Here is a 26,519-nt window from a genome sequence, read left to right on the forward strand (position 1 = left end):
CTTCTGCTGAGCGCGAGATGCGGGTCCCCGGCCGTGGGGTAGAGGGGATGCGGGATGTGGGGTGCTCCTCTGGGGGAGGGGGGCTGTACCCCAGAGGCTCTGCAGGGCACCTTCAGGGAGGGGCAGCACCGCCCCCCCGCAGGCCCGGAGGTGAGCAGCCATGCCGGCCCCTCCCCCCACCGCCACCCGAACCCCCCCCCCCTCCCCCCGCTGAAACGCAGCTCTGGGCTCCACGCATGCGCAGTCTCCTGGCTGGTGTGTCCGCTGGCCAGGCCGGGCTGTCGCGGGGCCTGGCTGGGCACCACGGCTGGTGGTGGCAGTGAGCCAGCTCCGAAGCCCCGTGGAAAGTTGCCCCTGGCTCCTGCCACCTTCCAGCTTTTCACATCTCAGCTGCTTTTAATTAGTTTCCTTCAAAGTCCCCAACAGCAATTCGGCCACGTTAGCGCTCGCCAGCTGCCAAGACGTGTGTGTGCGCGCGCGCGCGCGTGCACCCCGCGCATCAGCCTTTGGCGGGGCGCGGGTGGGCGGGAGAAGAATGCAGGAACCATCTTGAGTTGTTAAAGTGCAGGGGCTTTTCTGCTTCTGGGGCCGAGAGCTGCGGGCTGGAGGGCGTTTGGGGCCGGGGCCTGGGCCGTGGGGCGGGCGGGCAGGGCTTGGATGGGCTGTCGACGGCCAGGACAGTGTGGCCGCGCTGGGGCGGCTGGGAGGGGCTCGTCTTCACTGTCCGACACTCCAAACCTTGTCTGCATTTCCTGGGGGCCTGTAGGGCCCCCTACACACTGTGCTCTGCTCCTGTTCATGCTACCGGGCTGGGGACCCAGGCCCACCCTCTCTCAGCCTCTCCCACCCAAGATCCCCTCCAGCCCCTGAGGTGCAGATGCAAATGCCCAAAGGGGCGGGGCGAGAACACAGGTGAGGTGGGTGCGCTGGGGGTGGGCAATAGGGAATGCCGGGGACCGTGGCCGGCGGGGGCTTCAGGCCCAGCTGACTGTTTCCTGGCGGCATGATGGGCCCAGTGTGGATGCTTCTCTTGGGTTTCCACCAGAAGCTTGGATACCCTTGTGGAGTTCTATGGTTTTAAAAACAGCTGGGGCCAACTAAATACACAAGGTGGATCTGACCCGGGGCTGCCAGTCTGCAATCCCCATCCTGCTTGTGGCTGCACCCGAGGTTCAGGACTTGATCCTTCTTGTTCTGCCTTATTTCTTCTCCTGGACCCTTCCTGCACCTGCAGATGTCACCTCTGTGGGTTTCCTCTGGGAAACCACCCTCCCCTCCACTGTGAGCGTGTGGTTCTGGTGGGGCTGACCCTCCCTTGTTCTATTAGACTGAATCCTGATGCCACTATTTGAGCACCTGGATCCAGCTATGCCTGAAGCTTGCCCTGCATAACCCAGTTATGTGAGCCAACAGAGTCTCCTTTTTACTTAACCTATTTTGAGTTGAGTTCTAGTCCCCTGTGGCTGAAAAGCATCCTGACCAATATAACCTCATGGGGGTGGGGGTGGGGCAGTCACAGGTGACCCTGCTGGGTGTCAGTTTTGTTTTGGGTCAGCCGCTGGCTCTCTGGAGGGGCCCGACGCGCCCAGTGATCTGCTCGTTACCTCTCTCCTCACTCGGCCACCCGGCCTCGCCTCTCTCTCCATGGTCTGAGCCTCCTTCCCACTGTCCCCCACCTGCCAGCTGAGAAGAAACGAACCACCCCTGAGTGCATTTGTTCACACACTGGCACATGCCTCCTGCCCCCCGCGGGCTGCGAAGCAGCATCCTGCACCAGAGATTTCCAAACTGTTCTTGTCCACACTCCCGGAGCCCCATAGCTTCTGAGGCCCAGCCCTCCTTCTCTCCCCCGAGAGGGCCTAAGGGGATGAGACCATAAGGGGATAGAGCGACAGGACGACCTCCAATTCGTTCTCATTTAGGTTAAAAAGGCAAATAACCCTTCACATTGGAAACTCACTAACACACCATTTGAAACGCCCCTGCTGCTGAGCGCGTTTGTCTGGCCTCTGAAGGGCTGAGTGCTCTTCTTGAAGTCTTCACAGGCGAAATGACGCAGCATCTGGCACTTGCTTTAGAAAATGCAGCAAGAATAAGCATGGGGGCAGGTCACCAGGTGTTAGTAACCATCGCAGCGGGTGATGGGCAAGAGCTCGGGATGCCTTTCTTGCTACCTTTGTTTATATTTTAAAAAGTCCACCATAAAGACATGAAAACAGTTATCCTATAAAACAACTACCACCACAAAAATTCCAACTGTTTTTCTAAGGATCCCAGAATTGCCAGGGAGCTTTGGGCCACCTGACAGCATGTGGACACTGTGCTGTCAGCTCCAGGAGGAAAGCTTTCTGGAGGGAGGGTCCCTCAGCATGGTGAGGGCAGTGGGCGGTCCCTTCTGGGCCTCTACGCAGACCAAGAGAATGTACGGTCCAAACTGGGCACCTGTGAGAGTGCAAGGGTAGTAAAAGAATCCAAACTATTAATTCATAATAATTGCAAAATAGAAAGGGTCCCCGATCAAGATGATAAATAGAGATTCACACAGTAGAGAAGTGGGATGCACTCGTGGGGCACCTGTGCCTTGTTCTGGGGGCTGCTCCCCAAGCCCAGTGTGCCCTCCACAGGCAGCCTGCAAGCTCCCTGACCCCATCCGCCCCTCCCCCCCCCGCGTCTGGACCTTGTAAAAGGTGAGTGTCCTGATCTCTACGTATCTTCCACATATTTGAGCTCTGGTATGTATGGCTGGGTTGGCATTTATGGTCTTATCTTCCTAGGCTGAACTGGTCTTTTTATGGGGTCTTTCTGTTCCCCTCGGGTTGGTCAGACGAGAGAATCAGCAGAGCCCGGGGAAGCTTAACTGGCCATGTGACGCTGGGCGCACCCCGCCCCACCCCCTGCCCAGCTTGTTTCCCCACCTGGAAAATAGCCCGGCGAGGGTGACGAATGGCCGGCGGGCCTGCACGGACTAAGGGCCCCAGAGACAGCAGAGTGAGGCCGTGAGGGCTCAGAGAAAGCGGTGAACACTGGAGGCCTGGGGCACAGGTGTGGACCCAGGTGGACAGTGGAGGAGTCAGACTGTGACTGGGGGCCAGGCCCCACCGGGACGCCAAATGCCTGTCTCCACGGGAACCTTCGAACACTACATGTCCACACGGCATTCTCATCCCAGCACACTGTGCGTCGGAGAGTTTACCATCCTGCCGCGGGGCAGCTTCTACTCCTGGTGTCCGGAGTCCTCCATCCACCTCTCCAGCTGTGTTACTCAGCCTCCTGAGCTGGATGGGAAGCTCCTGGAAGACACGGCCTAGTCTGAAGGGTTCACTCTTGTGTCTGCTGCTCGGCACAATGCCTGGCAAATGCAGTCATCCATCTACCCACCCATCCACCCACCATCTACCCACCCGTCATCCACCCATCCACCCACCCATCATCCATGCATCCATCCATGCATCCATCCATCCACCCATCCATCCATCCACCATCCACCCATCCATCCACCCATCCATCCATCCACCCATCCATCCATCCATCCATCCACCATCCACCCATCCATCATCTACTCACCCATTATCCATGCATCCATCCATCCACCCATCCACCCGTCATCCATCCATCCATCCGTCCACCCACCCATCATCCATCCACCCATCCATCCATCCACCCATCCACCCGTCATCCATCCATCCACCCATCCACCCGTCATCCATCCATCCACCCATCCACCCATCCATCCATCCACCCATCCACCCACCATCTACCCACCCATCATCCACCCATCCACCCACCCATCATCCATGCATCCATGCATCCATCCATCCACCCACCATCCATCCATCCATCCATCCACCCACCCATCCATCCATCCATCCACCCATCCACCCACCCATCCATCCACCCATCCACCCACCCATCATCCATGCATCCATCCATGCATCCATCCATCCACCCATCCACCCGTCATCCATCCATCCATCCATCCATCCACCCATCCACCCGTCATCCATCCATCCACCCATCCACCCACCCATCATCCATCCACCCATCCATCCATCCACCCATCCACCCACCATCTACCCACCCATCATCCACCCATCCACCCACCCATCATCCATGCATCCATCCATCCATCCATCCACCCACCATCCATCCATCCATCCATCCACCCACCCATCCATCCACCCACCCATCATCCACGCATCCATCCATGCATCCATCCATCCACCCATCCACCCACCATCCATCCATCCACCCATCCACCCACCCATCATCCATGCATCCATCCACCCATCCATCCACCCATCCATCCATCCATCACCCATCCACCCACCCACCGTCCACCCACCATCCACCCATCCATTCATCATCCACCCATCCATTCATCATCCACCCATCCATCCACCATCCATCCGTCCACCATCCATCCATCCATGCACCCATCACCATCCACCCACCATCCATCCATCACCAGGACTAGAATTCTAGTCTTGGGGCCCTGAGTGCTGTACTTTACCTCCCAGCTCAAAGTAGGGCTGACGGTGCTGCAATGCTTTGGAGTAAGCAACTGCCCCCCTCCCCCACCAGGTGAACCCCCTCCCCCGAGAGAGGACCTGACATGATTGGCACTGGATGGCATGGGTGCCCGCAGCACAGACACCATCTGTGACACCGACAGCTCTGTTCCAAGGCTGGGAAGGGGACACGCCCTCCTTCTCCCCAGTGCTCACTCCTGGTCAGCTCTGTGATCCCATGGGGGGAGGGACCTCACGCAGCCACCTGGGGACTGGGTCCATTTTCTCCTTGAGCCTATGGAGGGTCCCAGAGCCTCGTGTGCCAAAGAGCCGGCAAGGGGCTGTGGGTGGGGGAGCCAGACCAGATCCAGGACATGGTCCATCCCTCTCCTCAGGGAGACGCTCCTGCATCTCCCAGAGGGAGACACTACCTTGCTGGCTCCGGGCCCCTTCCCATCCCCGTCCCATCCCTAGGCACCTTCCCTGGGCTGGCGCAGCCCCCGGCCGCAGTAACCCGCTGTGCTGGGGGTCCTCGAAGACCCTCCCGTGCCACCTGGAGAGCAGGGCACCTCTGCCTGTTATCAAGATGCCAACAGGCACAGACGGAGCCAGGGTGCGATACCAGCTCACCCTCAGCCTCTGACTAGGGTCCCTGCACTGTGGCCCCTAGCTGACCCGCAGCCGAGCCGGCCCCCCTGTTGCCTCTGCTTTGTTTTCACAGCTCAGAGGAGGGACTGATTGGAGAGGCTGGGTCCCAGGCCCCGAGGAGGCCGCTGGGTGCGGAGGTTCCAGAAAGCAGGCATCAGCGAAGTGCTTCCAGGAACCACAGTGACCGCGGGACTGTGCTCCTTCCCGGCCAGCCTGGGTCGAGTGCTCCTAGGAGAGCAGAAGTCACCCTCAAAGGCCTAAGTGTGGGCCCCTCTGCCAGCAGGTGCAGCCTCAGTTTCCCCATCTGGAGAATGGAGCCAATTTTTGAGCTGCCAGACCCCGGCGGAAGCTGGGGTCACGAGGGTGCTGAGGTTCAAAGGCTGCCGCAGGCTGGGGCAGCACCCAGGCTTGGGTGTGCGGACCCTGGAGGTCAGGCTCGTCCACTGGTGCCCCCGTCCCCTCCCACCATGAGGGCCAATGGCTCCGGGCTCCCCAGCGATGGCCACGACGGCAGGCGCTGACGGGAGCAGCTCACCTGGACCCTCCATTCACCCCAAGCTGCCACCTCCATCGCCTGGGCGGATTCTCACACTGATCTGTGAGCAGGAACGATGACGTAACCCCCAGCTCCTCACTGAGGAAGCGAGGTCCAGAGAGGTGGGGAGCACTGTCTGGGGCCACCCTATGCTTGTGTCACGTAGAGCCTAATGGGGCGGGGCACTGGAACGTGGCTCCCACCTCCTGGGTGCCCTGCCCCTGGGGTCCCAGTGCTCCTGCTGGCCTGTGGGCACGGTCCAGCCCTCCCACTCAGGTGGCCCTGGGCCCAGCCCTGGGGAAGGAACACCCGTGAGACAGGGCTGCCTGGCTGGGGTGTTCTGAGCTGGCCTCTGCCCAAACCACCAACCACCAGCCACATGAGCACAGCCAGCTGGGACCAGCCGGCCTTCCGCCAACCCAGTGCTGCCCCCTGAGGGGCCGGGGCAGGACCAGCAGAAGCACTGCTGCCAACCTGCAGAATCATGAAAAGTGATAAACTGCAGTTGTGTGAATCCCCTAGGCTGGGGCTGCTTGTTACACAGCAGTGGGTAGCTGTAGTCCTCAAAATCTCTCAGCTTTAGCTTTCTTCTCTAAGTGGGGTGTTGAGTGGATTAAACAGGATGGTGCAACTCAAGCTCTCAGCACAGTAAGTGCAGACCAGTGACGGCTGCTGTAAATTTATCACCATCAGCTGTGTCCCAGGACCCATGAAAATGACTGTTTTCCTGTGGGAAAGCGACTTGGATCCCGCCTGACCGTCTGCTCACAACCCCTGTCCCAGACACTCCGGGCTACTGCCAAGGATGCAGATCCAAGTTCATGTGCAGAACTCCTGTCTCCCTTCCTCGGGGTGCCGGCCAGCCCATCCTCCTCCCCAACGAACGCATCTTTGCACCCAGATGTGTCCTGAGCAGGGGGACCTCGGGTCCGAGGGGCCCCGTGCCCCTCTCGCTCCCCCCCACGGTCACTGTAGGAGCCCCTCGGACTCTGCAGCGGGAGGGGCAGGGATCAAAGGCCTCATCCGAGGGAGGGGACACTCACCTCCTCCAGCACTGTCTTTATTTGCTGATAGAAAGCGCTTTCTGAGGACTCTGTTTTGTTTCCTCTGACTCAGCTTTGTCCAGTGTGCTGATGGAAGCGGCGCCGTCTGCCATGTGCCAACCCGGCCAGGACAGAGATGCCTCTGACCTATGCCCCAGGGTCCAGGAGCCCTAACACCCAGGGGCCCGCGCCCCAAACGGGAGGCTCGGGGGTGAGGGCCAGGTTCCTCTCTCGACTGTCACGCCCAGATGCCAGGATGCCGGGACGTCTGGAACAAGGGGTCTGAGGTCGTCTTAGCCTGGGGGTTTCCAACTTTTGTAGCCACTGAAACCTTGGTTCACGTCTAAAAGAAATCTCACAGAGAGAATGTATCTATCCATCCATCCGCCATCTATCTGTCTCACACATACATACAGGATACCTATATAAATCAATATTCAGACTCATATTTACTGACTTAGGAAGACGCACAGCCTTGCCCTCCCCCCCTCCTGAGAACCCTGAAATCTGCCCACCTCCCCCTGTCCTCACCCTCCCTTCCCCAACAGCCGGGAGAGGGGCGGGCAGACCCTGTGATGAGGGACGGAGGATGGGGGGAGGGAAAGGCCCAGGCCATGAGACTGGGAGGGCCGCTCCCACCTCCCCCTGTCCTCACCCTCCCTTCCCCAGCAGCCGGGAGAGGGGCGGGCAGACCCTGTGATGAGGGACGGAGGATGCGGGGAGGGAAAGGCCCAGGCCATGAGACTGGGAGGGCCGCTCCCACCTCGGGTCCGGGGGTGGGTGCACAACACAGACCTGCCCGAGGGCATCCTCAGGCCATGGAGACCGGGGAGTCTCCGGGAGTCACGAATCCACCAAGGAGAGGCTTCCCAGGACCTTTTGCTGGGCTGGCGGGTGGGACAGAGGCCTGAGCCAGGGGGGTCTCTCTGCCCCCCTCAGGAGGGTCTCCCGTGAGGCCAGTGCAGCAAAGGCAGAGCCAAGCGGCTGAGAGGCCGCCTCCCAGGCATTGCCCGGGAACCTGACCATCCCAGGGCCCTCTCAACCCCGCATGCCAATCAGGAATCGTTCTGTCACTTGTACTCAACAGAATCAATGCATAAGAATGCGGTCAAGCTAAAAGTGGGGTGATGAGGAGAAAGGACCCAGAGTGGGGTGTAAGACGGGAACGGAAAACGAGCGGACGGACAGCAGACGTCCCTGCGAGTGACTCCGCCCGTGCGGGGGCCTGGGTGGAGGGGCCTCGGCCGGCAGCGAGATGACCAGCGTGGGCTGAGGCGGCAGAGTCCACCTGGGACGGCCCAGGGCCGTGGCCTTCGGGGACAGGTGTCCGGAGGGGAGGGACAGTCTCAAGGCAGTGAGTGCTCTTGGTGGTGGGGGCCATATGGTGGGACGGACAGACGGCCTCCTGAAACCGGCGTCGGGGTTCCAACCCCTACCCCTTGCTGGGTGTGTGACCTCGGACGAGTCCCTGCAGCCTCGGAGCCTCAAATGGGAATTATAGTGTCTTAATATTACCTGCCCGGAGGGGTACAGTGAGAGGAACACCAATCATCTGGGCAAAATCCTAGCACGGTGCCTGGCACGTGGTACATGGAACGGCACAGGATCCCAGTAACCCAAATGTGCAACTTATATAACATTACATATATACTTACACACAATTAAATATTTAGTGTGATACACTGTATACAACACTATATAATATACAGTGTTATACATGTAACAATATATCACGTACAGTAACCTGTGTACCTATGTGTCGTCTATGTGTCTACCCACCCACCTCCAGAGCTTCCTAACTGGCTGGCTGTAGTCACAGAGAAACTTCCTCCTTTCCGAAACTTCCTGAGGACCTGCCTGCAGAGTCTGTCCCAGGTAGAGGGGTCCCAGGGCTGATCCAGTCCTGTGGGGGCCGCCTGAGCCAGCCTGAGGCTGCCCGGGCCGAGGTGGCATCCAGGGGAGTAGGGAGGGGCTGGGCAGGAGCAGGTGCAAGGCAGGCCGAGAGGTTTGGGTGCCCGGGGTGGACACGGCTGTCCGTGAGGATGGAGACCCCATGGAAACCACGATGCCGGGAGCCCCCGAGCCCTGAGGCCCCGAGGACACCGCGAGTCTCCTTCACTCACCCACTGGAACCTGCATGTCCCCTGGCCTCCGGGGCCACGGACCCACCAGGCACAGCGGGGCTCCAGGACACGCCAGGCATGACCCGAGGGGGCTGGGATGGGAGCGCGACCGCCTCCCCCCGCCCCCAGGCTGCCCTGAGTGCACGCAGCCACGCTCCCCCTCGCCCCCCACACCCGGCCTTCGAAGATGAGCCCAGAAGAATGTGAAATGGCGCTCTGGTCACTTTTACAGACGACACGTTGAGATGCTCGCTAGATAAAACACATCACGGAAGTTCACGCCACCTGCTGCTTTTCCTCGTGCAGCCACCAGAAAATCAGAAGCGGTCCCTGTGGCTCGCACCCCATTTCCCTCGATGGCACTGCTTTCTTGAGGTCCCATCGCTGCTCTACACTTCGGGGCCTGACAACCTCTCCTGAAGGCACATGCCCGAGACGCCTGGTTGCCAGATGGCGTCCACTCCACCTTCTGGGGGAACGATGCCCGCTGCCGCACACCAGGCCTGGCCCGTGGCTGGCAAAGCCCCTGCAGACCGATTGCCGGCCATACAGGTCTGCACCCCTGTGCCAGGAGGCACAGCTGTGCCGCGGGGCGAGTGGGGAGACTGAGGGCCCAGGAGGGGACACACTGAGGACCCCAGCCTGGCTGACCCTTCCCAAGACCCTCGTCCTGCCCTACACGACGGGGTCCCCTGGGCCCTGTGGGGCTCAGCTCACAGCCACCTGAACACCAGCCTCAAGCTCTTGCTCAACAGGTCCCGGGCAACACGGCACAGGAGGCTTCGGGCCTGCACGCACAGATTCAGCACCTACGAACAGCACGCAGGCCCTTCCGGAGCCTCTGAGGCTTTAATTATTCCCCAGGCACCAGCCCGGCATAAACACAGCCTAGACATCCAAGAAAAGCACGCTGCCGGCACGGGGAGCCTTTCTCAGAGCGAGACGCAGCCGGGGGCACTGGCCTGCCGGTGAGCTTGTTCAGATAACAATCGGATTCGGGGGCCCTGAGCTGACCCTGGAGCGGGCACGCTCCCGCTCGCCAGGAGCGACCACCCCGGCCAGGCCTGGAGGGCCGCCGGCTGCCTTTCTTCCGCTGGGAGGGCACTCCGGGGTGGGGAGCAGGAATGCATGTGGGCTGGTCCGAGTTTAGAATGTATTTATAGACGGCTGCCAGCCGAGTGGTACCCTCGAGGTCAGCTTCCTGCCAGGCCCTGTGGCCAGATGTTTACTGAGATTGCAGAGACCGACCCACCCACGCACGCCCGGATTCATTCCACATCCATGCTCAGAGGCCGCTCCATGCTGGGGCCTGGCCAGACTCCGGGAGCTCAGAGAGGAGCTGGCACCGGGTGCCAGCACACCAGGGACTTGAGACATGGAACCATCGTGCGCAGGGCAGAATTAAGAAGGAGCAACGGAGGGGAGGGGGCTTATGCTCCCTTGGAAGGGAAGCCTTCTCAGAGGAAAGGCAGGGCAATGTTAGAGGTGGGTTTTGAAGGATGAATAGAAGTTTTCCATACATCCCTAAGAGAGAAAAATAGCATGTGTAAGGATATGGTGGTGAGCAAGGAAGTGGTGTGCGTGGGCACAGCTGCTGTCCAGCGTACCTAGAACATGGCATCTAGGGACAAAAAGATAAGGGCTTAAGAGGGTCTTGAACTTCAACGTGGGTAAAGCCTTAAAGTCACCAGGGGAGCTTATGAAGATGCAGAGCCCAGGCCCTCCTCTAGCAGTTCTGATTCAGCAGACCTGGGTGAGACGGGAGTCTGCTCAAGGGTCACGAACCCCACCTTGAGAGACTGAGGCCCAGAGAAGGAAGTGCAGTCTGGAGAGGCTTCCTGGAGGAAGCAGGTGAGAAGGGTGAGGAGGGCTTGGATGGGGGAGGGGCCCTGTGCTAGGGGTGGGTGTCAGGGGTTCCACAGCTGAAGGGCACCTGGAGACCAGCATTGCACGGCGGCCACGACCACACGCCGGACCTCAAGAACCTAAACTGCCTCACTGATTTTGTATTGATCCCATGTTGGAGGGACGGCCTTTTGGACATACTGTATTAAACATAATTAATTTCACCCGTTTCTTTTTTTGTTTTTAAATGTAGAGCATTTCTAGAGCATTTAAACTTACCTGTGTACTTTGGTTATATCGTATTATATGTGTACATGCAATACTCATGACACAATGTCATACACGCACACAACACTCACATATGTGCACACAGGCACACACATGTGCACACCCACACGCACACAAGCGCCCTCACATGTACCCACACGCGTGACACACTCGTGTGCACACTCACCCAACACGTGCACACCCCACAATACACACAGGCACACGCTCACAGACACGCCCCCACACACGCACACCCCTGCTCCGACGGCTGCACACGGCCACAAGCTGCGACGAGGGCAGGCCCCGGTCTCGGGCTCCCTCGATCTGAAGGCAGCCCCGCACGGCAGGGGCGCGGGCAGCGAAGCTCCGGCCTCTCATGGCTTCTACAGGCCAGGAGGGGGGCCGGATGCGCTGGCGGCCTGACCTGCCCCTTGGCCGGGCCCAGGCCCTCGGGGTCCTGATGCTGGGGCCTGGCCCTTCCCTCTGTGCCTCAGCTCCCCCGCCTGTAAAACGGCACCAGCGGGCCCGCTTCCCGGGGGACGGGGACCCGGCACTGGCCGCCGCCCTGTCACCTGCCAAGTGCCCACCTTCCCATCGTGGTGCAGACCAGCCCGACAACTGAGCGGCAGTGTGACTGCTGGAGGGGGGCCCCGCACCCTGCAGCCCTGGCCGGGGCCCCACGAGGGCGTCACCCTCCCTGCGGCTGCTCTCGCGTCGGTCCCCGGGCCCCTGGGACAAAGAAGGCTGCGGTAAGAACCAGAGCGTGTCCGCATCCCCGCCCTGACTCTGAGCTGTGTGAGGGAGGCAGCCGCTTCACCTCGCCTTTTTCTCCCCAGGGTGGGGGCTGGCCGGGCCCGTGCTGCCTCCCGGCCTCCCCTGGTCCTGCTCTCCTCCTTCTAGGATCGGCCCCTGGAACACCTTCTTCCTCCCGGCCTCCCCTGATCCCGCCCAGACGCCCCCTTCGCACCCTTCCTGGAGTCGCTGCCCCCAGGAGGACGGAGGGGGTGGCCCGTTCACAGCAGCCCAGGCCTGGAGCACAGCCTGGCCGGGGCAGTCCCGCGCAGGTGACTGATTGCTAGACGCAGGCACGAAGCACAGAGGGAGCCCAGCACGCAGGGGTGTCGCGCTGCGGCCGCCGGGGAGGACCCCACCTCTTCCCAGTCTCCGCGCGTCACAGCTAAGGAAAAGCCAGCCTGCTGGGTCGGGGTACTGGGCCCCAGCGCCTCGCTCCCTGTGCTGTGCCCAAGCGTGATGTGCCTGGCGAGAGCCAGACTGGGAGTGCCCGGGGCAGGGCACGACCCTGGACGGAGCTGGAGGGCACACCTGGCCGCAGCCCTCGACCCCTCTGACTGCGCTCTGCTGGGTGGGCTTTGGGCAAGTGTTGTAACCTCTCTGGGGTGAGAACCGTGGACTCCGCTAGTTACTGGGCTTGTCTTTTCTGATCGTGTGCTCTGGAACCACGGAAATCATCACGGAACAGGTTATGGGGCCCACTTTGGGACGGACCTGAGCTAACACTCCATAGGTCACCTGACCTCAGCAAGCGATGTTGGCATCTCCTGGGAACAGTGTCCATTCAGAGCCAGTGTCCCTGAGTGATGTGCTTGGTCCCTCTCGGAGGGCACAGTCACCCTGGGGAGAAACCTCTCGGGAAGGCTGGGGGAAGGGCAAGCAACCCTACATTTTTAGCAGAGCAGCGGGGTCTGGCCTCAAGGGGACCTGGCCTCCCTTTCCTTTAGGGGAGATGCCTCTGGGAGGGGCAGGGGCCAGAGGACAGAGCCTCCTGCAACACTGTCCTTAAAGACATGGCCTCGGGGTCATGACAGCCACTCTTTGCCTCCGTCTCCCCTTTGCGTCCAGGCAGAGGTTGAATCCGGGCCCCTCTTCCTGGCAAGTGACCCCAAGCCAGTGCCTCTGCCTCCCTGCCCCAGTTTCCTTGTCCACAGAAAGAAGGTTAGGTCCCCATCCCCTTACCCACTGGCGGGAACGGGAAACGGTGCAGCTGGAGTGCGGAACGGTCTGGCAGCTCCTGGACAGGTTAGAGTGACCACGTGACTCCACGGATGTCTACCCACGAGAAACGAAAACACACGTCCACACAAACGCCTGTGCACGCATGTTCACAGCAGAGTCATCACGCAGCTCAAGGGTGAAAGTGCCCGTGTCCATCGTGGATGATGGATACACACAGTGTGGTCGTCCACACGCTGGAATACTATTCAGCCTTAAAAAGGAACAAAGTTTCAATCCCGGCTGCAATGCAGATGAACCCGGCGAACGCCACGCCAAGTGAAGAGAGTCATGGAAAGAAAAACACTGTGGTTTCGCTCATGTGAAACGTCCAGAATGGGCAAATCCATAGAGAAAGAAAGTAGCTTAGCGGTTGCCAAGGCTGGGGGAGGGGCAGGAGTGACTGCCAGTGGGTACCAGGTTTCTTTTTGGGGTAATGAGAATGTTCTAGAACAAGACGGTGGTGATGGTTGCACAACCTTGTGAACACACTAAAAACCACTGGCGGCGTGTACACTTTAAAAGGGTGAATTTTATGATACATGAACTATATTTATATTTTTAAAAACAAGGTTCCTGCTGAGTAGGGCTGATGTAGGACACGAGACGCCCACCAGCCCGCAGTGCCGCAGCCTCCGCCAATGGGGCCACCTCCTCCAGTACCAGGACCTGATCCTGGCTCCCTCGCCCCGTCCAGCCACGGCCGTGGCAATTCCCCACTGACCACCCCCCGGCCCCGCCCCTAGCCAGGAACCCAGTGAGACCCTGTTCTGCAGCGTCCCCAGAGGGCAGCGCCCGGCCGGCCACATGCAGGGCCCGGAGAAGCAGTCCCCGTTTACACATGGCCACCTTGGCCCGGCCACCCCGGAGGAATTCAGAAAATGCAATGGTCACATTCTGCAGGGCGGCGGGCTGGGCCTTCGGGAAGACTCAAGGGCCGCTCATGAATGTGGATTCTGTTTAGCTGCTGGCTGGGACGCCGGCCTGCGAGCAGCCCAGAGTCAGGACAGAGGCTGTTAGCAGACAGCCGGCTGCTGGCTCCCGCCTGCCTGCCCGCCAGGGGGCTGAAGACGGCGCAGGAGGCTCTGTTCCCGGGGCCCTGTCCCATCCACCTGCTCTCACCTGTGTGGTCCCTCACTCCTCCCTCCTCCACGGGCTGCTGACTCTGGGTACAGGTGGGTGGCCGAGCCCAGGCCAGGCAGCTGCGTGACGAGCACCCTGAAGGCCACCTCCCCTGGCCCTCTCTGTGATGCAAACTGGGGCCCCCAGGGGGCCACTGCCTAGTCACGGCCTCTGGGGAGGCTGAGCGGGCCTTGACCCAGGGCTCTGAGTTCCCCCCAAACCCATTTTTCACTCGAGTGACCCCCACCCCTACGTGGGAGGGTGAGAGCTGTGGGTGTGAGGACCCCTCTGGGGGAGGCAAGGACAGCTGGGCCGCCAGCTCCTGGGCGGCGGGCCGTGGTGCCCTCTTGCTTCTAGCTCTGGGTGATGGGGAAGACAGGGCGGGGAGGGGGCCTGGGACGACGGTGTCGGGGCCCAGGGTCCCCCAGGCTATCCCCGCATTCTGGAGGGAGCCCCCCTCCATCCTCAGGCTCTCCCCACGGTCATAAAGAGAGCTTATATTTGGAACTGTCCTTCAAAAAGCCAGCTTTATTTAGACAAGGATGTAATTCTAAGAGACCACTTCAATCCTGACAAGAACTGGGGTGAGTAATGAGCAGGAAACCTATAGTTTGACGCCGGGGTCACGGCCCCCAAAGTCCTGCCAGGGCAGACACCGATCTCACTTTCTGGTCACTGGGAGCCAGGCCGGGCGACCGCAGGCCGGCCGTGCGCAGGGGCGGGGCCGCGGGCGCTAAAGACCATCTGGAGGCAGGAACTCGCAGTGCAGGCCACAGCCAGGCCCGGCCCCCGCCTGCCACCCTGCCGCCTACCCTTCCCCAAGTTGGCCTGGCAGACCCAGTCCAAGGGGGCATCTGCAGGAATGACGTGGACCCATGAGAAGGCTGAGGGGCCGAAGCGCTGGATAGCACCCGAGGAGGAAGGAGGGAATCCCAAGTCAGAAATGACAGAGGCCTCAGCCCTGCTGGAGGGCGGCTTCCAGGGTGCACACGCGACGGCACTGTGTACGCAGTCCACACGAGCAAAGAAAGCAGCCCGTGCAGGGCATACACGGCTACGGTGGGGCCGCCACTCACGCTTCCAGGACCTTTGGGTGTGTAGGACAAGGCACCCCCAGGATGGACGCAGCCTGGGTGTGCGGAGGGAGGCCTGTTGAGCGGAGTACAGGCTCGGCGCCCTTGTGCACTGAACAACCTGCCCAACCATACAGGCTTACTTTTCTTTCCACCCAGGGAAATGGTGGGGCTGAGTGACGTACAAGATTGCAATCAGTCCCTGAGGACGGCGTCCGCCACCCCAGCCATGGCCACCAGGTGAAAGTGAGGATAAACTAGCCCCAGGCAATTGCAAGGATGTCTCACAGAGCTCACCCCGCCCCCACCCTCCTCCCTCCACCAGGCTCAGTTCAGCCCCCAATTCCATCAGAGAACGAGGTTGGCAATAGAATCCTCAAAGTCCCCCCGCCAGGGGTGCTGAGTGCACGGCACGGCTTGGCGGGGACAGAGCTCTGATCACGGCATCACCTTCCTGTTCATGGGGGACAGTCTAGCGGGGGATGGGCAGGCCCACAGGTGATGACAGGTGGGGTGCCAGAAGGACTGCGGGCGGAACAAAGGAAGGGGTGTCCTGATGGGGAAAGTGGGATGGTGGAGATGGGGGACAGGACGCCAGGTGTCCAGGCCGCGAGGTGGGAAGCAGGAGCCAGCATCCTGGATGCTGAATGGACCAGGAGGGCTGTCCGGGAGAGGACGGGCTGGACCGTGGCTCTCTTTGAATGCTGGGCTCCAGCTCTAGCTCTGTCTGCAGCGGGCAGGAGAGTGGGCTGGTCACGCACTTTCCCAGCTCTCTTCCCCACCATGTATCTACAATGAACCAAAGCCAAGGTGGGCAGGCCAGCCGGGGTGGGCTGGGGAGGCGGGCCCACCGGGACCCAGGCTGCGTCCTGCCTTGGCTGCACGATGGTTCCCTACAACCTCCCTCTGTCCTGGACTTGCAGCTGGCACCTCGCACCCTTTCAAGTATTTTGCATCTTCCACACCCCTCCCACAGACCCCTCGGAGTCTCCGTGGCCCCGAGGGCAGTAACCACGCAGCATCTGCCCACTCGGCATGCTTGCCTGTGCCCCGGCGCTCTGTCCCTCAGCCTGTCCCATGACGCCGAGAAGTCCCCCACTGTCCTGGTGACTTGCCCACACAGCCCGTGGACAGCTGTTTCTGGAGCCTGCGCTCTTGATCTGCACTGCCTTCCCCCTCACTCTCAGCCCCTCCTTTTGGATGAGGAAGCAGAGGGTAACTGAATTCTTACAGTCAAAACCAACAGGGATGGGGTGGGGCTTGGCTCGGAAGTCTCAGGGCTCTGGAGGAAGCAGAAGTGTGAGCCGATGTCCAGGAGCACATGTGTCTTTGGCACCATCAATGGTTGCAAGGTTCCAGAAGAAAGGAGGTGAGGGCAGGTCTCTGTTTCCCGGCCACCCTGGTGCTCACAAATGTGAAGCCAGGTGGAGACCCGCTGACCTTCTCCCAGGGAGGGAGGCGGGAAGGTGCCTGGCCTGGAAGTTAAGTTGGAAAAGGCGCAGGCCCTGAAAAGAGGAGGCTAACAGGGGACGTAATCTCTCTATTAACATTCTGCAGAGGCAACCGCGTGTGAGAGTTAACCCAAGTGTGCTGCCCCCGGATGACAGGACTGGAGCTGACAGAAACCACAGGTAGGAGGCTTTCTGCTCTACTTGCAGCAGAGCTTTCTTGGAACCCTTGGGCGGATTTCAGCGGTGGGACCTGGCTGCTGTGACAGGAGTGAGTTCCCCATCGCCGGGGGTATTCAAGCAGAGTCGGTGACCCAGAGGCAGGGTCTGGTGGAGACCGAAGCCCGGATGAGGGGGTTGAAGTTCATGACCTCTAAGTTCCCTCTGACCCTGAAATCCTGGGACTTGCTGCTTCCACACTGCCCGGGGTGGCAGCCAGCCAGGGGTCAGGTGCGGGGCCACACATGCTTCACCAGGCTGAGACACTGTGCTTCCCAGGCTGAGACGCTGTAGGGGCCACGGTCCCCCTCGAGATGGCCTGGCCTTCCTATTTTCTTCAAACAGGATTCCCCCTCTTCCTCCTCACAGGGAGGCTCCTGGCAGGCTCTGCCCCGTGGTTCCAGACCTGCCAGGCCGGGCACAAGGTACGCGAGGGCATGCCCTCCCAGGCCACTTTCTCAGAGGTGGCCCTGGCTGTCCTTCCTTAAACTGTAACTCCGCCCCACCTCCCCCCCACCAGCTCCCTGTCTGATACTGTCCCCGGCATTTTGCCTGTTACCTTGCCTGTTATCAGGAAGGCAGTGGTCTTTGCTGGGTCAGGGGATGCCTGGGACATTGTGGGACACTGAGAGGGCTCAATGCACATTTCCTCAACCAAGAGGCAGACGTGGAGCCCATCTGATGGAATGGAGAGGGGCTATCAGCCACTGCTGCTCACTAGCTGTGCTGCGCTGGCCCAGTTACCTAACCTCTCTGGCCCTCAGTTTCTTCATCTAGAATATGGGGCACCACCTAGCTCATGATATGAGGATCAACACAGTAACACGTGGCACAGTCCCTACACAGCAAATAGTGTCCGCTCAAGCACCAGTCCGGAAAGGGTTAAAGGCCTCAGCAGCTGCCACCGCGCAGGAGCCCCCCACCGCCGCCGCTGCACCCAGAGGCCTGTCCCTCCGACCTCGTTGCCCTCACCCCCACCCCCGGGCGGACGGTGCAGGGGCAGGGTCTGGTGGCCGCGGGAAGTCCCCGCGAGCCCGGCTGGCCTTCCCTTCCGGCCGCCGCCGAGCGGCGCCGCGTCCCCACGGGTCCCTCTGGCCCGGTTCCCTCGGCGCGCCAAGCCAGCCAGGGGCGCGGGCCGGGTTGGGGCGCCGCGTGGCCTCCCCCCGCAGGAGCACAGCAGCGCGGAGCCCCCAGGTCGGAAAGACCCCACCCCGCTCCGCGCGCTGCCTCCGCCGCAGTGTCCGAGTGCCACGGGGCCAGCACGCCCGGGGGCGACCCAGAGGAGGCAGCGGCCCGGCTCGGGGACCAACTGCTGCGATCCGAAATGAATGGCCGGCCCACGGCCGCTCGCGCCCCCCTCCCGGCCCCCGCTCCCCGCAGTCCGGCCCGGCGGCTCCCAGCTCCCCGGAACCCACCGCTCGGCGGCCACTTGGGCTGCACTTTGCAAAGTGTCCCGCGGAGCTGGCCCAAGCTCTGTCAAGGGCGCCGGACCGGGCTGAGGCCAGGCGGCACGGCCGCGGCCCCCGCCGAGCCCCCGGCGCGCCCTGGCGTCTGCGGCGCTGCACGTCCCGGGCTGGGAGCGAGGTCGGGGCAGCCGGGCCGCGGAGCAGCGAGGGCCGGGAGGGTCCGTCCGGCCCCGCCGGGGCGCGCCACCGAGGGCGCGGGGACGCGGCGGGGAGCGGGCAGCCAGGTGACCCCGCGGGCCAAGCCCCGAATCCCTCCGGAGCCGCCCGAGCTAGTGCCGCTGCCCGGGAGCCGCGGGCGGCGCGGGGCGCGGCGCGTCCACACTCACCTCCCGCTCCGAGGGCCCCGCGCCGCTCGCCGCGCTGGCGGATGCGAACGAGCTCCCGGAACGGCAGCGGCGGCTGCCGGCGCCCGGCCCGCGCGCAGCGCTCTGCGGCGCGGAGGCGCAGTCCTCATCCCTGACCGCAGGCCCGCCCGGGCCGCGCAGCGCTCTGCCCCTCCGGGGCGGGGTGGGGAAAGGAGGAAAGCAACCTCCACCCGCTTCCCAGGTCGGGCCGCGCGGGCCAAGTCCTCTCCAAACAAGCTCCCGGCAGCCGGCTGGGTGCTCCGGAGGGCCGCGGGGTCTGCCCCCACGCAACCGCAGCGGCTTCAGTTACAAACTTTGCTCCCCCCCGCCCCCCCCCCCCCCGCTATTTTTAAGCACCGCTCTTCCTAGGTATTTGTTTCAGGGGGATCCACCCTAGTGATGGTGGTCCTGATGGGAAAGGTAATAAGCCAGCAAACCTTGCCCAGGCCCCCTGCCAGCCCACCCCAAAACTGGCAGGGCTTGCTGCTGCTCAGAGGCAAAGGCTGGATTTAGCACGACTTCCCAAACTGGTGGCGTGAGTGTACCCATGTGGTTTCCAATCGCTCCCCTATCTCCATCCCCGCCGGGCCTCCTCTCCAGCCCTCACCTGGTACCTGCCCAGTAAACATTTCCCCCTGTGCCTCTGGCGGGGAGGATGAGTGGGGGGGGGGGGCACACCACTGTCGCTTTGCACCTGCTTGGGGAACTTCAGCTGGAGGTCTCTCCACGCCTCGAAGGTGGGAGTTGATGGTCCCTAAAATCATAGTGCCTTGGCTCTGGGCCCCCCCCGGCCAGCCTCTGGCCTGTCCCAGACTGGAACACAGATGGTGGGGAGCTGGAACCATGCAGGTCCCTAGAGCCGGAGGGACCCTAACAGGTCAGCTGCTCAGTGGTTCATTCACAAATGAGGACATCCAGGCCCAGAGAAGGCAAGGGATCTGCCCAAAGCCACACAGCCCAGTGTGTGTGACACAGGCTATCCTGGGGCAAGCAGGAGTGAGAGGCTGGTCCCTGGTGTGGACATGTGGGTCCTTCAAGGTCAGGGGGCAGCCCTCACGGGGGGCGTCCACCAACAGATGCAGCCCCTCCCCACTTTAGACAAACCAAGGCACGGGCTTAGGGCACTTCTGAGAAGTGAAATTGAGGGGAATTCTTCACTTTACAGAAAGGCATCCTTTCAGAACTAGTCGTTTGAACCGCGTTCCCCCTGAGAGTGCTGCCAGCCCTGCTCCGACTACAAAGTTCAAGTTTCACACCCTCTTAGGAACACCTTTATTATGTAAAGCAAGGTATAGGTAACACAGGGCCTTTGGCCCAGAATCCTGCACACGGGTGTGGAAATGAGTGAATGGGTCGCCCGGTCCGCCTGTGGCCTATGGTTTTGCATCAGTGGTCAAGCGCTGAGCTCTGCACGTACAATTCATAACCAGCTAAAACACACGGCGAATCAAAGCTGATTTTCCTATGGCTGCTCATTACAGCGTCTGAGGAGGTTCCAGAAATTCCTGCCAGTTGTCTTGAAAACTTGAATTGAGCAAGGGGCTAGGGGCTCAGAGGCCCCGCCTCCTGGCCCTGCTGGCGCTCAGGGGCTCCGAGCCTCAGCTCACATTTCCGTGGCATCATTCTGGGCCTCAGGGTCCTGGGATCGCCCTCTCCATGGAAAGCGGCACAGGAAGGGGCTAAGAAACCCCCTCCAGTTAATCGGTATTTCAATCTGTTGGTTTCCTAAAGTTTCTAATGCCGGGGGTCCCCTGGCTCAGACAAAGTTCCCAGAAGGTATTTCCTTCCTGATCCTTCCTAATGGGCCTATTCTTGTTTCTAAGAAAGGCCACAGTTTCAGAGCTCACCCGTGTGTGTGTGTGTGTGTGTGTGTGTGTGTGTGTGTATGTGTGTGTCCAGCGTGGTACACCCGCGCACCCCTTGTGTGAGAAGCGCTCTCTCTCTCACGAGTGTGCAGAAGCAACAGAGGGCCTCGCTCCGTGCCGCCGCTGTGACCACAGTCCTAAGAGCTGGTGCACAGGTGCTGCACAAGTGAATGAATCTGACTACCCTAGGAGGTAGCCTACTACCCTCCCCATCTCACAGGGGGGCTTAGGACACGCCCAAGGCCGCGCGGCGCGCCTCTCCTGCTCCAGGGCCACCATCCCACACAACTGGGAGCCCAGCCCTCCAGGCTGGCGACTCTGGACAGCCCCCAAGCCCCCGCCCCAATCCTCCAAGCGCACCTGCTTGGGCGTGAAACCCAGCACTTCTCAGTCGGGGGGCTGCTATGACAACCATCAGGCAGACACCAGAGATGTTACTGAACCTCCCCTCCTGCGAAGCTCAGGTTGGCCCCAAAACGAAGGATTACTGGGCAGTACCGGGGGTGAAAACCCCGGGGCCAGCGGCCTCCAGGCGGTCGGTGATCTAGGCCTCTGGGTCCCAGAGCCTCCTCTTCCTCCTCACTGCCCCCTCAGCTGGACGTGGAGCTGCAGCCCCCTGCCCAGGAAGAGCTGCCCAACAGGACACCCCCGTGGGGCTCTGTGGAGGGGGCGCGGCCGGCAGGGTCTCCTCCATGGGAGGCCCAGCTTCTGCCTTGAGAAGCAGCAGAGCTGGAAGCTTCCCAGCTGTACCAAGCCTCCACTCTCCGAGAGGAGACAGCCTCGCAGGGGTGCTGACCCGACCTGCCCAAAGTCACAGACACGGAGCCCTGCTCTCCCACTGCCCGTCTGTCCCCTCGCTGCCTGCCACTGGCCACCCCCAAGGGGCAGAGGCTCCCTGGGCCCCCCGCGTGTGCTGGGAGAGCCAGTCAGCTCCTGAGTCATCCCCTAACTTCTGCCTGATGTCAAAATGAAACCGCGGACCCAAAGCCAGAGCAGGGGCGGGAGGAGTGAAACCTCCAGCAAATTCCAGGGGTTAGTGTCACATGGCCCTTCCAGCTTGACACTGACGGTGCCTGGCATGTGGACACCCATCCGTCCAGGCAGCCTCCCACCTCGATAGTGATGCCCACTCCTGCCCTGAGGGTGGGTCCTCTCCAGTGGGGTCCCCAAGGACGAGGCCCTCGTCCCTGGGAGATGAGACCTCAGACCTCGGACCAGGCCTGTGGCTGTGACATGCCGGGTCGGGTGTTTCAACCCTCCTGGAGTTTTCCCGGCAACTGTCACCTGCCATCTTGGGCTCCTTAGCCCCCTTTGCTGGATGGGGAGACTGAGGCTGGAGGAAGCAGGGGGCCCACCTAAGGACACAGGAGTTCGTGGTAGAGCCTGTCCCATCGCTGACTGCCTCTGCCTGCCGCTGGCCTCCTGGCCGAGTCCAGGGTGAGGGCATGGTGGCAGGCGGCTGCCTGAGCCCTGGGAGCCCGCTGCCAGCCTCACAGAGATGCCTTCTGGGCGCCCCTCACTTCTTCAGGGGTCCTGCTGGTTAATGGGGGAGTGTGGATTTGGTGGCTCTTGGGCCCCGTCCCATGAAGAGCCTCTTCGGCACGGACGCAGCAAACATCGACGTATATGGAACCCAAGACCTGCCCAGGAAGGTGTGCCCTGTGCACCGTCCCTGTGGGCTCCGAGGAACCCACGTTAGGGACATAATGTTGGCAGAATTTGCCAAATAGTCCGTGAACTCAGAGAGGCTGGCACAGGCAGGCCTGGCCTCTGTGCCCTGCTGCGCCCTGCCAGCTGTGTGTCCTTGCGCAAGTCAGCAACCTCTCTGAGTTTCTGCCTCCTGGTGTGGGAGGTGGCAACAGGGATGCCCACCACTCGGGAGGACTTGAGAGGCTGGGAGGGCAAAGCAGGACCCGTGGGGCGGCGGGGCAGCCCCAGCTCCTCCAGACAGTGGCCGGGGGTCGCTGAGCTGTTGGACATAGTAGCGGTGTCCAAGGGAGGAGGAGCAAGTGGTCCCAGGACGTGAGGGACCCTGATGACCCCTCTGGCCCTTCAGGCACCCGGGGGCAGGGCCTACCTACAAGTCTCCTTCCTGACATCAGGGAAAAAAAAAATCCAGGCTCTAGAGGACATTAAGGAAAGTACAAAATGGAAATGAATCAGTCTTTATCTATAAAGCATGGCGTGAGCTTTCCTGCCCGAGTGCAGCTCTGGTCCCCAACAGGCATGCGTAAAAGCTGCTTTGATGAGCTGTCTGGGGCCTTTGCGGGGTCTGCTGTGATGGGGGTGGGTCCCCCAGCGAAGGTGGGGGGCGAGGGAGGGGGAGGGCGGGAGGCCTGAGCGGTGGCCGCGCGGGTGGGGCCAGAGCAGAGGCAGCCGCTTTCCAAGGAGACATTCCAGACTGACGGTGGCGTGACTCAGACACCCGCCTGGAGCGCGATTGTTTCTGCCTGTCTTCCTGTCTTCCCAGTGGCCCCGTTTGTGAGCAAAGAGAGGGAGAGGAGAGGGTGCTCTTCCCGAGGAGGGTGTCACACGCAGACACAGGCACACCCTCCCGCCACACGCCACGACGCACAGCCCCACGCTCTCCCACGTGGGGGTTGCACGCCCCTGGGCCCGGCGGGGGTCCAGCCCAGGCCGAGGGACCCAGGACTCGGCGGAGGGTTGGGCCTGAAGGACTTCCTGAGGCAGACCCTCCCAGGTCCTGACAGCTCTGCTAATCCCCTCCTTGCAGCACCAGCCCCTCCGCCTCCAGAAAGACCTCCGTGCCCTGCCCACCGGCTCAGGACTCCCGTCTCTCCCGGGCTCCGCCCAGCAGGGCAGCAGGCAGCTGGTGGCCCAGGTCCAAACCCCAACCCCGCCATCTGCCAGCCACGTGACCCGAGCCTCAGTTTCCCCATCCCCAACCCCGCCATCTGCCAGCCACGTGGCCCGAGCCTCAGTTTCCCCAACCCCAACCCCGCCATCTGCCAGCCACGTGGCCCGAGTCTCAGTTTCCCCATCTGCCGCCGTTAAGTCCGACTTGCTCATGGAGGTGCTGGGCCCCGCGGGCGGCTCTTCAGCACCCGACATTCTCAGCCTGAACATCCTGAATTCAGCCTCTCGCAGGCCTTCAATACGGGAATCCTTCTAATGAAAAGAAAACAGAGGTGGCGGAGACCAGCCGGCCGGCCGAGGTAACCCAAGCCAGCGGCCTGGGGCATGAATGGGCCCTTTCATGGGGCGGCCACAGAACAAGGGCCTGGGGTGGAGATCACCGCGTTCGGCCCAAGGAATGGCAGTGCCCGGGGCAGGCCCGGGGCAGGGAGGAGACGGACAGTGGCCTGCAGCCCCGGCCTCGGGGCCTCGGGGCCTCCGGGCCCAGCCTCCTCCCCTTGCCCATCCTGGACGCCCCCCTGACACCCAGCCTGGCTGCAGGAAAGGAGCCAGCCGTCCCCCGTCCAAATGCCACTGTCCTTGTTTTTCTCCTATAATTATGTCTCCGAGGGCTAACTACAAATTTACATTTCGCTCAGGTTGGTCATTTATCTGGAGCCTGCGAGGAAGGCCCCGGCTGTAAAAGGCGCATTCATGTGTGTTTTGGTGTTGCTCGGGGTGACCGGCCACGGCGCGCGGACACAACTGGCCCTTTTAGCCGGGGCGGCTGTAGGAGCAGCGGTGCCCTCACCGCCCGGCCTGTGTAAACGCCTCCATGCCACTGGCCATGAATGACTTCAGTGTACAGAGGTTTTCTTTTTCCATACCTGGCCACCAGAACGTCCAACATTCTTCTAGAAAAAATGTGGCAAGGTCCCTGGGATCGTTTTCTCTCCAAATGGCTGATCCATCCCAGTCTGGCCCCGACACAAGCCAGCTCTTCTTCCACTTAATGACGTGAAAGAAAAATCGTGCTTCCGTTTTTGCCACCTGCTGTGATGGCCCCAACCATAGTTCCCTCTGACTTCCTGGGGGCGAAGGTCAGCGATGAGGCATTCCTCCTGGGTCTTTGAAGAGACATGGCGGGCTGGTGTGGGCCAGCCTGCAGGGGCAGGTGGCCCCCGTCTGGGTGCAGAGCCGGCGGGCCTGGGTCTGGGACCAGCCCAGGGAGCAGGTCTCTCTCTGGACGCCAGTGGATGTTCAGGCAGCCCTGGGCCTGGGCACAGCCGTCCCTGATGTCCCCGCGTGTCCCTGCCGGGCATGGTCAGGACGCTGCCTCTCCTCCCCGGGGGCCATGCCTGTCACGGACGCCTCCTCAGGGGAGAACACTGAGGCCAGGATAGGAGCGAACACGCTGGGTAGGTGGGTGGGTGACCTGACCTCAGCTCGGTGTGCGTGTGTGACTGTGTGTCCGAGTGTGTGTGTACACATGCACATGCGATTGTGTGTACGTGTGTACAGGCATGTGTTAGGGGAGGTGTGTGTGTTCCTGAGTGTGGGTAGATGTGTGTTTACACATATGTTAGGAGCATGTGTATGTGAGAGTGCGTGTGCATATGTGAATGTGCATATATATCCACGACTATGCATGAATACATGTGTGTCAATGTGTGTATGTGCGTGTGCATGCTTGAGTGTGTGTGCGAGTGTGTACACGTTTATGTGAGAGTGCATGTATATTCAAGAGAGTATGTGTACACGTGTGTCTGTGTATATGTGCACGTGTGTGCATGCCCACGTGTGTGAGTGTGTGTGTGTGTGCTCACACCTACTCTTCTGGAACTCAGGATCCCTGAACCAGAGGCCGGGCCTGCTCCCCTGCTTGCCACCCCCCACCCCCCGTGCCTGCAGCAGGGCCAACGCCCAGGAACACTCGTATCTGCGGAGAAGTGAACCAGCAAAGTGCGTACTGTGAGTGTGTCCCCGACGGCTCCTCTCGCGGCTGACCCCGCGAGGATTTCCTCCGCTCACCCATCTCGCTGGGACCGCGCCCACGCCAGTGAGGGCCCAGAGGTGCTGAGCGGCAGCAGTGCGGGCTCCGGGTCACACCCAGGCCCGCCTCTTCCTTCCACCCTGTGCTCGGCTTCCCTGCCCCGTCCCCGTGGCTGCGTGCGAGCACTAGTGGACGGTACCTCGCATGGCCGCCATCAGTGACTTTCCTGCCTGACTTACTTCCCCATCACGCGCCCCCGTTTCCCACAGTGGTCGTGACTAACAGCCCGACAGTGACCCCCCCGCCCCCTTCTTCCCAGGACCTGCCCCGAGCCTCCCAGCCGGGGCCCCGCCTCCAGCCCCTGCGTCGGCAGCGGGAGCCCAGCATGTGAGTGTGGGGACTTGCGGAGCCCAGGGCCCCGGCCCTGCAGACACCTTTCACAATGGCCAGGGAAGATCAGTTCAGCTCCCGCATCGCCCGGCCCTCCCTGCCTGTCCAGGCCTCGGTCACCAGGGTCCACCCGGGACACACTGCCACGAAGGGCTGGACCCTCCCTGGCGGCCTGCCGAGCACAGCGGCTTGAGCAGTGGGCTTTGTGGGCAACACGTGGGACCGAGCACAGGGCGGGCAGTGGAGAGGCCTTCTCGAGTGGACCCTCGGTAGCCCAGGCCCCACCCTGACGCCCAGGCTGCACACTGGGGGGCAGGAAGCACGGCCCTGCGGCTGCGGCCTGACTCCAAAGAGGCCTCGCGTCCTCAGGCTCCTCACGCCCCCAGGTCCCCCCGGTTCCAAGCCTCGGACCCCAGCATGACCACTACTCCTTGCCCACAGCTCTCCGCCACGTCCTGCCCGCCGGCCTCCAGCTGGCCCCGCTCCCCGCCCCTCCCCCTGTGGTGCCAGCCTGCGGAGAGCGCAGAAGGCTTACCTGGGACTCCATCCCCAGGGCACCCCCTTCCTCAGGAGGACCTGGGGGGGCTACGGAGCCTCCCGGGGGCAAAGCGAACCGCGGGAGTGCGGCCTCGCTCTGGCCTCCTCCGTCATCGTGGGGAGAACCTGGCCCCCCGCCCCCGAGCTGTGCCGTCTGCATCGGGGCCACAGGCGGTGGTTTGTGTTCACGTGAAATAAAGTAGGAGTTCACTTGCCAGCTGTGCTCG

At 61.8% G+C, this 26,519-nt stretch overlaps 1 protein-coding gene and 1 long non-coding RNA gene across 4 annotated transcripts in view; one reads left to right on the forward strand and one right to left on the reverse strand.

The window, feature by feature from the left end:
• Positions 1 to 26,519, reverse strand: part of ZNF469 (zinc finger protein 469) — a 283,346-nt gene that overhangs the window by 33,161 nt on the left and 223,666 nt on the right. The window contains exon 1 of one of the 3 annotated variants that reach the window (XM_068528061.1): positions 18,634 to 18,732. The exons of 1 other annotated variant lie outside the window; for it this stretch is intronic. The gene's annotated coding sequence lies outside the window, so the exon portion shown is untranslated. Of the gene's footprint in view, positions 1 to 18,256; positions 18,342 to 18,633; positions 18,733 to 26,519 lie in introns of those variants that run through there. One more of the 3 variants, XM_068528063.1, reaches the window with a different exon arrangement.
• Positions 16,477 to 23,447, forward strand: LOC137753082 (uncharacterized). The gene is made up of 3 exons (XR_011071380.1): positions 16,477 to 16,543; positions 16,732 to 16,805; positions 23,251 to 23,447. It is a non-coding gene; the product is annotated as an uncharacterized lncRNA (long non-coding RNA).

Source organism: Eschrichtius robustus, chromosome 19 (assembly GCF_028021215.1).
Source record: "Eschrichtius robustus isolate mEscRob2 chromosome 19, mEscRob2.pri, whole genome shotgun sequence".
Taxonomy (NCBI): domain Eukaryota; kingdom Metazoa; phylum Chordata; class Mammalia; order Artiodactyla; family Eschrichtiidae; genus Eschrichtius; species Eschrichtius robustus.